The 15,126-nt window shown below is 36.0% G+C and overlaps 1 protein-coding gene across 1 annotated transcript in view; it reads left to right on the forward strand.

Annotated features, from left to right (window-relative positions):
• Nucleotides 1–15,126, forward strand: part of LOC103524559 (fork head domain-containing protein FD4-like) — a 58,640-nt gene that overhangs the window by 13,726 nt on the left and 29,788 nt on the right. The window lies entirely within an intron of this gene.

Consider the following 15,126-nt stretch of genomic DNA (forward strand, 5'->3'; position numbering starts at 1 on the left):
ACTGACTGACAGGGAAAAGTTGTCAATCAATATTCAACCAGTTCGGATGCCAAATAGCCTCGTTTAAAAGGTCTCATTTTCAACGCTCGTGCCTGTATACATCACCAAAGATCCCATAGAATAGATATTTGTAATCCGGATCTAAAGTGTTTACACCATTCACTATTCCGTGTTGTAAATTGATAAGTGCTTCCGCAAACATTGATGTTTAGGTTTCAATTGTGAGAGCTTTTGTATATTATAAGAACGAGATCCATTCACAGTTCACATTTCATAGTTCACACACTGATCGCTCCATCTCGAGAACCACAACACCTAAAGACCTCCCTGGGTAAAATATGGTTAAGACTCACAGTAAATATGCTAAAGGCTCACTTAGAGCTTTTTATTAGTGGTTGGGAGGAAGAACTTAAAAGAAAGCCAGAAAAACTTGAAAGAAAGCCAGAAAATCCACGTTCGGCCGAGATCGAACGCGCGTTCTTCTATTTCCCAGACGAGCGTCTTGACAACTTGAGCACTGAACCACGTATCAAGGAGATATCCTGTACATAATATTTTGGTATGTTAATCAAACATGATCATGTTTATAAAGTTGAACATTAACATGAATATCAAGATATGCATGACCTTATATTTTTTCACCCCCGGGGAATATTTTGATAAATGGGTTTCTAAAACAATCCCAAATTGATTGACGCTGCACTCGTCTGTTGCACCAGTATACAATGTGTGCATATGGTACAGAGATTACAACAATGCGTGTAACAAGCGTCAATTAATTCTCATCTCGTTCGCCTCTTACCAGGGCCGTATTTAGGGCGTCCGCCCCTCGAGCTTGATTTTTCTCCTTTACTGTAGGCCAGACTCCAAAAATTTGGAGTATCCCCCCCTCCCCGGGGTAAAGGGACTTTCCAGTACTATCCCAGCAGGATAAATAAGGTTATATTCTATTCTATCACTGCTTGGACTCTGGGTCCCTCCTCGATAAAAGCCTGGATAGTCTGGATGAGGCCCTGCCTCTTACCTCCAGAGCAGTCCCTCGGTTACTGACGGTAGGGATGAAACGACAGGATGTCTCACTTAAGCTGCCCAAGTTCTCGTCTCAAAATGTCCCTCGTCAGACCCTGTTACATTCTGTGCTCCTATTATACTACGAGGTTAGGTATTTAACATTTCGTAGTATTTGATGTTTTGAGGAGAGATCAAAAAAATAATATTTATAGTAAAAAAACAAGTATACAAACACAAGGTATTGATTAAATCCGTGATTACAGTATTGGTTTTTACTATGCTGAGGTAGGTATTTGTTTAGTAAGCACAGAAGAGGCTGGGTGTGATCAGGCGAACCATTTAATAATTTTCGAAATAAATTCTTTCACTTCTTCTTGTTCGTCTTTGATCTGGTTCTTCTTCAAACTTGGCTGAGCTTGGTCGTATTTATTAAGAGGAGTACCTATTTGGTAATGTAGACGTTATGGATTCTCTCTCCTTTCTTACAAGAAATTAGAGGTAGTTTTGTCGTCTCCACTAACACTTAAATAGCTCTTCGACATTTTTTCCCTTTGTAAATGTCTTTTCATCAACAGGTTTTTTGCTAAATTTCTTAAGAGGAGTATTTGGTATTGTAGACGTTATGGATTCTCTCTCCTTTCTTACAAGAAATTAGAGGTTAGTTTTGTCGTCTCCACTAACACTTAAATAGCTCTTCGACATTTTTTCCCTTTGTAAATGTCTTTTCATCAACAGGTTTTTTGCTAAACTGAGCTTGGTCGCATTTCTTAAGAGGAGTATTTGGTATTGTAGACGTTATGGTTATGGATTCTCTCTCCTTTCTTACAAGAAATTAGTAGTTTTTGTCGTCTCCACTAACACTTAAATAGCTCTTCGACATTTTTTCCCTTTGTAAATGTCTTTTCATCAACAGGTTTTTTGCTAATTGAACATTCAAGAGAAGGGATTGATTTTAAAATAAGGACTTTGCAAATATGCACAGGATACTTATTATAGTGATTAATTCCACAAGTTTTGCGATAACTCCCGAATCCTGATGTATTTTTTTGGTTCAATGTTGGTAATTGGTATAATTCTAACCATGCTTTTCATAGTTAACTTTTTATATTTCTTTATACCTTTATTAGATACGCAAATTACCTATCTCCTAAAAAAAAAGTCAACACAATGATCAATTTTTTCTTCATTTTAACTTTTACAAAGCGTACAACTCTTCTAGGTTGTATAATACCATGTAGCATGTAGTACACTACTTGGACTTGGACCTATTCCACATCTCCTTGTATGCTCAGGTATTTCAATTACTTGAGAAGGGATTGATTTTAAAATTAGGACTTTGCAAATATGCAAAGGATACTTATTATAGTGATGCAAATATGCACAGGATACTTATTATAGTGATTAATTCCACAAGCTTTGCGATAACTCTCGAATCCTGATGTAATTTTTTGGTTCAATGTTGGTAATTGGTATAATTCTAGCCATGCTTTTTACGCAAATTACCTATCTCCCAAAAAAAAGTCAACACAATGATCAATTTTTTCTTCAATTTAACTTTTACAAAGCGTAAAACTCTTCTTGGGTTGTATAATACCATGTAGCATGTAGTACACTACTTGGACTTGGACCTATTCCACATCTCCTTGTATGCTCAGGTATTTCAATTACTAGACCTCCCTGGTAAAATATGGTAAAGGCTCACAGTAAATATTATGCTAAAGGCTCACTTAGAGATTTTTATTAGTGGTTGGGTGGAAGAACTTCAAAGAAAGTCAGAAAATCCACGTTCGGCCGGGATCGAACGCGCGTTCTTCTATTTCCCAGACGAGCGTCTTGACAACTTGACCACTGAACCACGTATCAAAAGGAGATACCCTGTACATAATATTTTGGTATGTTAATCAAACATGATCATATTTATAAAGTTGAACATTAACATGAATATCAAGATATGCATGACCTTTCAATTACTCTGACATACCTACAGGGTGCCACCAAATAAGGACCTCTGTACAATTAACCCTTGGAGCTTTTTTGGCCCGTCCGAGTCCTCAAACAAGGAATTCTCTTTGTGGAAACGCGGGCGTAAGGGGCTAAACTTAAAAGAAAGCCAGAAAAACTTCAAAGAAAGTCAGAAAATCCACGTTCGGCCGGGATCGAACGCGCGTTCTTCTATTTCCCAGACGAGCGTCTTGACAACTTGAGCACTGAACCACGTATCAAGGAGATATCCTGTACATAATATTTTGGTATGTTAATCAAACATGATCATGTTTATAAAGTTGAACATTAACATGAATATCAAGATATGCATGACCTCGCTGTTATGCTGAAGTCTGAATTTCAATTCCACAGAGTGGAGGAGGGCGGGGAAAACAGGCGAATGTTTTGATTGTAATGGCCAGCCTAGTTCTGCCTTGTAACCGCTGGGTCGCGGATTCGATCTCCGACCGGGGCGGACTTTTAAGAAAAGGTTCGTTCTCGGAACGGCTGGCTTTCCCTATCCTGTCTTTCTTTTCTCCTCACTTTCGGGACGATGAGACCTTAGAAGTTACAGCTCCCTTTATCAAACCTCTTAAAAATGGATTTTAATTCTGAGATGGTTTCGTCAATGCCAAAGTTAGTACCTAAGATAAATTTATTGTTTCAAGTTTTAGTTAAACGCCTATTACCCAAAAAGCTGTAGGTATGCACCTGATAATCCTGATATGTTGGTTTTGGAGCAAATACTCATATATCATGTTTGGTCATGGCATGAATTGAAGACAGCTTACCATTATTTATAGACTTTTTACGTGCAAAGTTCCCAGTTTTGGTATAGAATTACAGGGAAAAATACCTATAGGTACATAAAAGATATTGAAATTTAATTTTCAATATTAATTTATTATCAGGGTACGAGTAAGTAAGAGGTAGCAAACATTTGGCCTTCTTTCTTTCTCTCGGTACCTACTACTATCAAACCTCTATTCTTCTCTTTACGCTAAAAAGTAGTAGTGGTTTAGGTACTTACCTACCAGAAGAAACATTAGATACCTACATAGATTCTCCTTACTTCACCTAACTAAGAAGAGTTACCTACAAATACTAATCCTCCCTCCAGTACTGAAGATGATCTCAAGGATACAATCACAGATGTAGGTATATCTGAAGAAGATCCTAATATTCGCGTAAGTTAAAATTGGTTTCACCTCATAAATTTTGTCTGGTGGGAGGCTGAATCACAATAATTTGACTTTGTTTTTTTTTCCTCCACGATGTTCGCCTCATTATATCTAACTTTGTTTCTTTCGATCCCGAATCATTCTCATTATTTTATGTATGAACGCAAAGTCGGTAGGTAATGATGAGCTATGCTGGCTATGCAGAAGGTTCCGGGTTCGATTCGCACAATCAACGGAAAAAAATCACCAATATTTTAATTAAAAAACGGATGACTCTCTGGTGATTTCATGTCGACAAACGAACCTCAGTGGTACACTGGTTAGCTCGGTGGACTCTAGATCTGGAGGATGATGGTTCGAGTCCAAGACAAAATTATACGGGGAACGACATATAGGACAAGCATTTATAAATAAATGACCATGATCTGGCACTTGGTTGATATATACTCGTATGAAAAGCTCAGGCCCAGTTGCTACAATCAGTGATATACATGTCCACCACTAAACAACTTTTGTAATGAAATTCAACCTGAATTTGGTTTAATTGCCAAAAAAATTGAATTTCCTAGGTATCTAGTTATCCAAGTTTGGTACATATATAAATATACACTAAAGAAGATAATTTTAGGAAATCTTGAACCAAGTCCTTTTTGGAAAATTATTCTTAGAACATTGCTCCAATCAAGAAAATTGAACATTCCTTAACGGATAGTCCTTCCTATCTTACAGTTTGAAAACCGCCTATAAATCTGATACTTAATATGAAGGCATTATTAATTAAAAACCTTTTATAAAAGCCTCCACCTCAATCAGATCCCTTACAGGCCGAGCCTGGAGACATTATTAGAATAAATAAATTTAATGTTTATTTACTAGTGCTTACATACTTTTATAAAGTAATGCTATTAACTATAAGCCATTAGCTGATCTTATTAACACTCGCTCTTGCTCGTATTAATAGCAAGACATTCATCAAAAGTGTTATTATAAAGCTTCATGGAACTTACGACTAGACAAGACACCTCACATTACATTTTATGGAGCTGTTTTGTCTTTATATTTATTCAACAAAGTTGTCTCTGTATGTGTTGTTGGGATATTAAGAGCAAAAGCCTCCCTAATAAGGTGACAAGGTCAACCTAATGGTTTTCTGTAGGCACTGTTTGCATCATGTGGGAGAAGGCAGCTTTAAGAAAGACATTTATAAAACCGTAGACATACATTTAAAAACATGGAAAATATTTGATATGATTATGTCATTTTGTTACGTGGCCGAATAAATATTCTGCCGAGAACAGAAATCTTCACTAAGAAGTCCAACAGTCCAAGGAAGATTATGTACCTACCAGGAGTGTGAGGAGATGATTATTTCTAATACCCAAGAGCTCAAGACCCGAGAACAGTTTTGGTATGAAAGGATTCCTTTCGGACTTCGAAAAAATCCTAGAAATGAAAAACTTTCAACATACACAAGTAGATACCTAAATAATTATGATAATTTTTGACCTTTGGGATCTTCATTTTCGGGTCTTCGTCGTATAGAATCAGCAGTGGCATGCTTAGTTCCAAATCATATATTTTTGTTACCACTATGTACATAATAACTCGTTTTATTTCTTCGCATCTCTACGTAAGAATCCACGTTATATTTCTTTTCAAAAGTTTGAAGATAGCCTGGTGATTGTAGCTACGAATCATCTGATGAATTATTATGTCCAGAAATAAACTAACTTTGTTTCTTTCGATCCCGAATCATTCTCATTATTTTATGTATGAATGCAAAGTCGGTAGGTAATGATGAGCTATGCTGGCTATGCAGAAGGTTCCGGGTTCGATTCGCACAATCAACGGAAAAAAATCACCAATATTTTAATTAAAAAACGGATGACTCTCTGGTGATTTCATGTCGACAAACGAACCTCAGTGGTACACTGGTTAGCTCGGTGGACTCTAGATCTGGAGGTTGATGGTTCGAGTCCAAGACAACATTATACGGGGAACGACATATAGGACAAGCATTTATGCTTTTATCCTAAATTTATTCCTAATTTCGTATTGACCCAGCACCTTAGGGGAAGGAAATCTCTTCTCGCCCATCTGACTAGAGACGAGAGATTTGACTGTCCGCAATTTTCAGGATCGAATCTTCTTGACGTGCCAATTTTACACTTGTACCAAGCACAAACTTATCTGAAAGCTAACTGTGGTCAACATCCCAAGACAAAATTATACGGGGAACGACATATAGGACAAGCATTTATGCTTTTATCAAAATTTATTCCTAATTTCGTATTGACCCAGCACCTTAGGGGAAGGAAATCTCTTCTCGCCCATCTGACAAGAGACGAGAGATTTGACTGTCAGCAATTTTCAGGATCGAATCTTCTTGACGTGCCAATTTTACACTTGTACCAAGCACAAACTTATCTGAAAGCTAACTGTGGTCAACATCTGATTTCATGTCGACAAACGAACCTCAGTGGTACACTGGTTAGCTCGGTGGACTCTAGATCTGAAGGTTGATAGTTCGAGTCCAAGACAAAATTATACGGGGAACGACATATAGGACAAGCATTTATGCTTTTATCAAAATTTATTCCTAATTTCGTATTGACCATTGACAATTTCGTATTTAAAATTTATTCCTAATTTTGATAAAAGCATAAATGTTAATTCTAATGTTCCAGCACCTTAGGGGAAGGAAATCTCTTCTCGCCCATCTGACAAGAGACGAGAGATTTGACTGTCAGCAATTTTCAGGATTGAATCTTCTTGACGTGCCAATTTTACACTTGTACCAAGCACAAACTTATCTGAAAGCTAACTGTGGTCAACATATTACTAAGAAGTCCAACAGTCCAAGGAAGATTATGTACCTACCAGGAGTGTGAGGAGATGATTATTTCTAATACCCAAGAGCTCAAGACCTCTTGAGAGTGTTGAAGTGAAAACTTTTGTATCTGGAAGATTTATAAATCCCTCCGTGACTCACACACAAAAATAACAAAAGAAGTGGACAAGATAAAACCTTGTCAAAATCCATAAATCCATACTACTTTAGCCATTCGAGGAGAGATTTCTATTGCTACCTGTTGACAATATGGTGCGCCCACTGCTCGGATTAAGCATAATGAAATTATAATAAATGAATATTTATTTTATTTTATTCAAAACGTTTGGTCGTGTAGGAGTTGTGGGGATTCTGCTGGCTCAGGTTCTTGATGATTAGAATTAAGTACACATTATGCTCATTTGGTTGGAAATTTATGAACGCCACATAAATAATGTCATTCTTTATGTTCCACTGAAAAATTGAATACTAGCCTTAAGGAAATGCCATTAGTGCTTCAATGTAGGTTTGTAAAGCAGGGTATGGTACCTTTACTCGAACGAGTGTCAATTTAAGTTGTAGGGCATATTAAACTTTTAGAGGTTCGCGGAAACTATGCAAAATTGCGTCTCAACGTGAGAGGGCAGTTTAGAATGGGGAGTCCCATCCTGAGCCCGAATACTGCTCAAATAAGAATAAAGAGTTCATTTACCCCAACAGTAGACTACTACTATTATTATGGTGAAATCCTCAAACAATGTTGAGGATAAAATTAGATACCTACCTCGACAGGAATTGAGCCCACGTCCTCCGTCTTGACCACTACACCTCCGACAGGAGACTATTGAACAGCCGATAAAATACATAAAGGACCTCATATTGACTGACAGGGAAAAGTTGTCAATCAATATTCAACCAGTTCGGATGCCAAATAGCCTCGTTTAAAAGGTCTCATTTTCAACGCTCGTCTTTTCTTTCCCTATACAAGGGAAATGTTAGAAAGTGTTGAGACATGCATTTTTTGTAGCCTGAAAGTGATAAATTATTCTTTACCTATCTATTCACTATCCAATTATCCATCTTGGTGATCTCTTTGTGCACTCATTGTACGCACGTAGTGCATTTCATTGATAGAATTGACTTGGAGAAACTTTTTTGGCCGAAAGCACACCAAAATAAGGATAGTGTGCTTACAAATGTTGTACCCAAGTACCAACACACAAGTTAGTGTAAAAAACTATTGAGAATTTATTCGAAGTAATTTTATAATAACTTACTTTATATAAAAACACACCTACCAGATATTATAATGACCTGACTTGTATCACAATCTCAGGGTGATCAGGTTCATGTTAGTGATATTGTTGATCTGGTGTTCAAATGATACACATATTATACCTACTGATATTATACAGATATTAATACTGTGGCCAGTATACTGATATTAATGAAGCTATTATTTTGTTAATTTAGCTTCAAATCTAGGTTAAACAATTATACCGAGCGAGATATTTGATGAAAGTTACATATAAACTTTACAAGTTAGTATTTCCTCCTGATTTAGTGCTAGTAGGTGTGACCATTGCAATATTCAAGTACCTACCCATAAAGAAAGTTAACGAAAAAGATGTACAAGTAAAAGAATTTAATTAGGATTTTACTAAACCTCCATGTACCTAGGTATTGTAGACCATTAGTCCTTATCATCTTTCTTCCTGGCAATAACACGGTTTTTACCACTTTATTTGGCTCTACTTGTAACTTTAATTCGTTGTTCAAATTAAAAATAATTACAAGTGAGCAAGAAACAACATACTCTCTATTTATGATGATGGTATCATAACTATCATAGAATACCTATTTCTCAATTAAACAATGATATTAATCACAGATTCATAGACATTATTATCCACCGAAAAAACTTATTACTTACCTTGGTAGGTAAAAACCTACATGTACAATGTACATACTTACTTGTACTTCTGACTTGAGTTTGTCTAATTTCAAAATTTTCAAACCAATTTTTTCAGAATATTTTTCAACAAAAAACAATTTTTTCATGTCAAGATTTTTGATCATATTTAAATTGATCAAGATAAAAAAAGTATTATTAATAAATATTAGGTAGCGTGCAGCTGTAGAAGTTGTATCTACTTATGAATATTTAACTATATATTTATCTATTTGGTAGATAGAGACTAGGGAATTAGGGGCTTACCTATTTATGAAGAATCTGCTCTTTTAGAAGGTTCAGATGATCACACATCACACTCCTTTTTGAAAGCATGTACAATCATTTGTACATCAAAGTAATATATCAGGCAAACAAAATTAGGCAAGTAACAATCCCTGTTATATCCAGTTTCAAAGAGGTTATATTGTATAGCTATGTACGTAATTGATTAGATTCTTCAAATGTTCTTTTCAATTTTCATATTCCTTGCTCCATAGGATAACGTCACGTCATTCCAGTCTTTGTGAACTATTCTAGTGTGAGTTGTGTGAGCTTCCTCCAGCTCGACCCCGTATTCAGATTTTAATAATTGTTTTACCAAAGTTTCTTCTTCGTATTTATTTACTTTATTATTGTTTTATATTCCTCAGTTTTGATGATGTGGTATTAGACATTATTACCTATTCTTAAATCTTCATACCTCAAGAGTTAAGTGTATATCCATGTCTAATGTTGTTGATTACATCTGTGGAGCACACGAAGGACGCTTGGCAGCATTGTATTCATTTGGTTAATCTTGAGGTCTTTCCATAGAGGAATCAAATTCTTAAATCTTCATACCTCAAGAGTTAAGTGTATATCCATGTCTAATGTTGTTTGATTACATCTGTGGAGCACACGAAGGACGCTTGGCAGCATTGTATTCATTTGGTTAATCTTGAGGTCTTTCCACAGAGGAATCAAATTTGCAAATGAATTCCTCCAATTACAACTTAATAAAAGTGTATTTCTTCGTGTTATTATACCATTTAGTGAAGTTACCTATTTCACAGCAATCACAGCATCTTTTTCCAATTCTTCTATTTGAAGCTCTATCACATGTCGGAGCTCTTCAACGGCCTCAATAAGTTGTACCTATAAGTACCTATGTACCAACATTAATATCTATACCCACCCACTAATATAGTTATTTCCTCCTGATTCAATGTTAGTTATAGGTTTTACCAGTAGATACAATATTCAAGTGGGTAACTACCCATTTAGAAAGTTAACGAAAAAGACGTAGGTTGTACAAGTAAAAAATTTAATTGAGATTTCACTACCTCTATTTAGGCGTTCTAGTTATAAGTACCCATAGATCATTAGTACTTATCATCTTTCTTCCTGGCAATAACACAGTTTTTACCACTTTATTTGGCTCTACTTGTAACTTTAATTCGTTGTTCAAATTAAAAATAATTACAAGTGAGCAAGAAACAGCATACTCTCTATTTATCATGTTGGTATCATAACTATCGTAGAATACCTATTTCTCAATTAAACAATGATATTAATCACAGATTCATAGACATTATTATCCACCGAAAAAACTTATTACTTACCTCGGTAGGTAAAAACCTACATGTACAATGTACATACTTACTTGTACTTCTGGCTCTAGTTTTTCTAATTTCAAAACCAAATTTTTCAGAATATTTTTCAACAAAAAACAATTTTTTCATGTCAAGATTTTTGATCATATTTAAATTGATCAAGATAAAAAATTATGATCATGGTATCATAACTATCATAGAATACCTATTTCTCAATTAAACAATGATATTAATCACAGATTCATAGAAATTATTATCCACCGAAAAAACTTATTACTTACCTCGGTAGGTAAAAACCTACATGTACATACTTACTTGTACTTCTGGCTCTAGTTTTTCTAATTTCAAAACCAAATTTTTCAGAATATTTTTCAACAAAAAACAATTTTTTAGGTTCAGGCTGTGTTCAACAATCAGATATTCTGGTACCTACCAACTCTACACAGATTGAAAAGGTATGTGCGTAATCTTATATCTAGTGATACCAAGGATGGATATTATTGGATGGATATTATTAGGTTCAGGCTGTGTTCAACAATCAGATATTCTGGTACCTACCAACTCTACACAGATTGAAAAGGTATGTGCGTATTATTAATAAATATTAGGTAGCGTGCAGCTGTAGAAGTTGTACCTACTTATGAATATTTAATTATTTATCTATTTGGTAGATAGAGACTAGGAAATTAGGGGCTTACCTATTTATGAAGAATCTGCTCTTTTAGAAGGTTCAGATGGTCACACATCACACTCCTTTCTGAAAGCATGTACATTTGTACATCAAAGTAATATATCAGGCAAACAAAATTAGGCAAGTAACAATCCCTGTTATATCCAGTTTCAAAGAGGTTATATTGTCGAATACTTTTTCAGGCCGCCAGCGTGGGACTTTTTTCCAGCAGAATAAAGTGGCCCCCAGATTGCCCAAAAAAGAAGTAGTGTTGGCAACATATCAGACCAACGCCAAACTTCAAAAGGTAATTTTCAACATCAGGTTTGATAGAGGGAATTCTTACAATGGAGTTATGAAAAGGAAGAGAATAGAAGAAACCCAGCCGCTCCGAGAACGAAGCTTGTTTGGGATAAAGTTTGCCCCGGGTGGAAATCAGAACCGCGACCTAGCACTTCCACGGCAGACGGGCTACCTTCCAAACTAACTAGACTGGCTAGTGCCCAAACTGCCCTGTCTTCTACTCAACTTGCACCTTATTTATTCACATAAAAAACCTATTATAATATTATTATTAATACCTATTGAATATTATTAGAAATCACGCTTGAAAAATCTGGAAGCGTCGCGGCATCACAACAAATAAAAAAACCGCATAACAAGATGCTATACAACTTGGGCCCCAATTATAACTTAATGAAAGTGTATTTCTTCGTGTTATTTTACCATTTAGTGAAGTTATTTCACAGCAATCACAGCATTCCAATTATAACTTAATGAAAGTGTATTTCTTCGTGTTATTTTACCATTTAGTGAAGTTATTTCACAGCAATCACAGCATCTTTTTCCAATTCTTCTATTTGAAGCTCTATCACATGTTGGAGCTCTTCAATGGCCTCAATAATTGATTACTGTCCTTACAGTCAATTTTTATCGACCGACCAAAACTGGAAATGTAACAAGAAAATCTTCATGTGATTGTCAGTTGCCAGGTGACTACAACTTTCATCCTGAAATGTCGTCCTTAAAAATTGATTTTAGTACCTAATACTTACTTACTTATATGTACCTAGGTACTCAAGGTATGTATAATATACTATTTATTTGTAGTCAATTGTTGCAACTTCAACAGCATTTCGACCGCGAATGATATTGCATATTCACACCCAGATTAATTAACATATACTATTTATTTGTAGTCAATTGTTGCAACTTCAACAGCATTTCGACTGCGAATGATATTGCATATTCACACCCAGATTAATTAACATACGTCTTCACTGAATTCCTTCTCACATAAAAATGGTAATGAGGTACACCCCCCAATTATAACTTAATGAAAGTGTATTTCTTCGTGTTATTTTACCATTTAGTGAAGTTATTTCACAGCAATCACAGCATGTACCTAGGTATTGTAGACCATTAGTCCTTATCATCTTTCTTCCTGGCAATAACACAGTTTTTACCACTTTATTTGGCTCTACTTGTAACTTTAATTCGTTGTTCAAATTAAAAAACTCTAAGGAGGTGGTTTGGTATTGGCCATAATAATAAAAGTGTATCGAAGATTTAGGTACGTAAAATAAAAATCCTTATGGGGCGTTATAAAGACCAAACGGCATCTTTGAAAATTTATAACAATCTACATACTCTCTTTACTATTCTTTGGTAAGAGCTTTAGCCTCCGGGGGTTCATTTATTTCAGCCTCTCGGCGTTTTGTAACAACCTTTACCTAACTGTTATACCTACTTGGGAAAAGGACAATTTCTGTGTGCAGTCAAGAAAGAAGTGGATGGAGGAGGGCGGGGAAAACAGGCGAATGTTTTGATTGTAATGGCCAGCCTAGTTCTGCCTTGTAACCGCTGGGCCGCGGATTCGATCTCCGACCGGGGCGGATTTTTAAAAAGGTTCGTTCTCGGAACGGCTGGCTTTCTCCTAATTCTCCTATCCTGTCTTTCTTTTCTCTTCGCTTTCGGGACGATGAGACCTTAGAAGTTACAGCTCCCTTTATCAAACCTCTTAAAAAATGGATTTTAATTCTGAGGTGGTTTCGTCAATGCCAAAGTTAGTACCTAAGGTAAATTTACTGTCTCAAGTTTTAGTTAAACGCCTGTTACCCAAAAAGCTGTAGGTATGCACCTGATATGTTGGTTTTGGAGCAAATACTCATATATCATGTTTGGTCATGGCATGAATTGAAGACAGCTTTTACCATTATTTATAGACTTTTTACGTGCAAAGTTCACAGTTTTGGTATAGAATTACTGGGAACAATACCTATAGGTATATAAAAGATATTGAAATTTAATTTTCAATATTAATTTATTATCAGGGTACGAGTACGTAAGTAGAGGTAGCAAACATTTGGCCTTCTTTCTTTCTCTCGGTACCTACTACTATCAAACCTCTATTCTTCTCTTTATGCTAAAAAGTAGTAGTGGTTTAGGTACTTACCTACCAGAAGAAACACTAGATACCTACATAGATTCTCCTTACTTCACCTAACTAAGAAGAGTTACCTACAAATACTAATCCTCCCTCCAGTACTGAAGATGGTCTCAAGGATACAATCACAGATGTAGGTATATCTGAAGAAGATCCTAATATTCGCGTAAGTTAAAATTGGTTTCACCTCATAAATTTTGTCTGGTGGGAGGCTGAATCACAATAATTTGACTTTGTTTTTTTTTCCTCCACGATGTTCGCCTCATTATATCTAACTTTGTTTCTTTCGATCCCGAATCATTCTCATTATTTTATGTATGAACGCAAAGTCGGTAGGTAATGATGAGCTATGCTGGCTATGCAGAAGGTTCCGGGTTCGATTCGCACAATCAACGGAAAAAAATGCACTAAGCTGGGCTCTGATATCAGATTGGAGATGGCGAGGTGGCACATCTTACACCTCGGTAGACAGGGGCATCTTACACCTCGATAGACAGGGGCGGGTCTGCGGACATCTTGATGGGTAAACCACCTTCACCACCTGGACCTCTGGGATACACCAGATCTGTTAAGTGGTACCGGGCACGCCGCTAATAAATGAGACTTTATGAGCTAAGAAGGAGTTTTGTTCTATGAGACTTAGAAGTTCTAGACATCTATTCTCTTAGTTTAACTTCATTGAGTTTTGGCATCTCCACTAAATAGTAATTTGGTAATAGGTGTCATTTTCTTCTTTCTTTACCATTAGAGAGATGGAGTTTTGGCGTCTCCACCAATTTTTCTAAATTGTATTATTTGTTTCCCCTAAGATCTGTGTTCTATTGGTACTCCATTGAGCTTGAACTATGGTAACAAGCACCTACAGGGTGTCAATATATTCATTGACATCATGGACAAGTTGGGGTTTTGTGAGATTAGAAATGACATTAGTAGTTTAACTTTTCCCTTGGGGCAGTGGCCCCCTACACCTAAGCCCCAGAGTTGGCTTCTTGTGTATGGACATTAGTAGTTAAAGAAATTGTACAACGTACAACCCATTGATAATACCTAAACTGCTCGTAGTAAACATCTAGTCTAGATTTCATTGTCTATTTTAGTGATAGTATTGAGGATAGATCATTTCTTTAGAAGATTCTTTCATCAATTTGAAAGAGAAACCTTTAAAGTTCAGATGTTTCAAATATAAACTCAATGGGCTTCATCATCACTGGTACATATTTTCCAAAGAGGGTTTTTTGTGTGAATTTTGTGTTCCTTTTGTTTTTCCAAAGAAACAGGTAGACTGTGGACATCATCGGTCTTTAGATTCTTCAGCGTCACGGCACGTCACTTGCAGGAGTTGCAGGTTGCAGATTGAACCGAGTCTAATAGTCTACTAATCCCTAATGTATGAGTTGACAAGTCTGTTACGGAATATGAACAGTCTGACAAGAATAATAAGAACATGTAGCACTAGTCT

Source organism: Diaphorina citri, unplaced genomic scaffold (genome assembly GCF_000475195.1).
Source record: "Diaphorina citri unplaced genomic scaffold, Diaci psyllid genome assembly version 1.1 scaffold105, whole genome shotgun sequence".
Classification (NCBI taxonomy): domain Eukaryota; kingdom Metazoa; phylum Arthropoda; class Insecta; order Hemiptera; family Psyllidae; genus Diaphorina; species Diaphorina citri.